The following is a 585-nucleotide window of genomic DNA, read 5'->3' as shown; positions in this document are numbered from 1 at the left end:
TTATGGGAATGTGACCTTTTCTAGAAGATTGTGGGCTGAAAAAGACCGTCTGCCCTTATAGTTGCTCTGCTAAATGTGGATTTTTTCCATAGGAGACTTGTCATTTTTTTTGGAAGATGCTTGTGTGACCCTTTGTTGCAGATCATTTTACTTTTATTGTTTTTATGTACATTTTGAACAATCAACTCATGCTAAATATTTGATCATACGTTGTAGGATACAGCAGCATCTGCTGCCGACGCTCCTATTCCACGGAGCGACGGCAGCAGATCGTTGCTGGATCAGTCGTTTGTTTTTCAACATGTTGAAAAACAAACGACTGCAACGATCAGCCGACATGAACAACGATGTCGGCTGATCGTTGCTGTCAACTCCACAGGACGATTAACAGTATCAACAACCTTATTATAAGTAAATCCGCTTAATTTTTGATCTGTGCAATTTCTATGCACATTAAAAATGGCTGCTTAGGCCCTCCTGCTCATGGTATAGTGGTATCACTGGATATTATGTCATTCCAGCCAGTGGGCTGAGGCAGGACGGAGGGCACAAAAAGCCAATACACTCCACCACTATGACAGAAAT

The sequence above is a fragment of the Dendropsophus ebraccatus genome, chromosome 1, assembly GCF_027789765.1.
Source record: "Dendropsophus ebraccatus isolate aDenEbr1 chromosome 1, aDenEbr1.pat, whole genome shotgun sequence".
Lineage (NCBI taxonomy): Eukaryota > Metazoa > Chordata > Amphibia > Anura > Hylidae > Dendropsophus > Dendropsophus ebraccatus.
The sequence above is the reverse complement of the archived record's forward strand: the minus strand, read 5'-3'. Positions refer to the sequence as shown.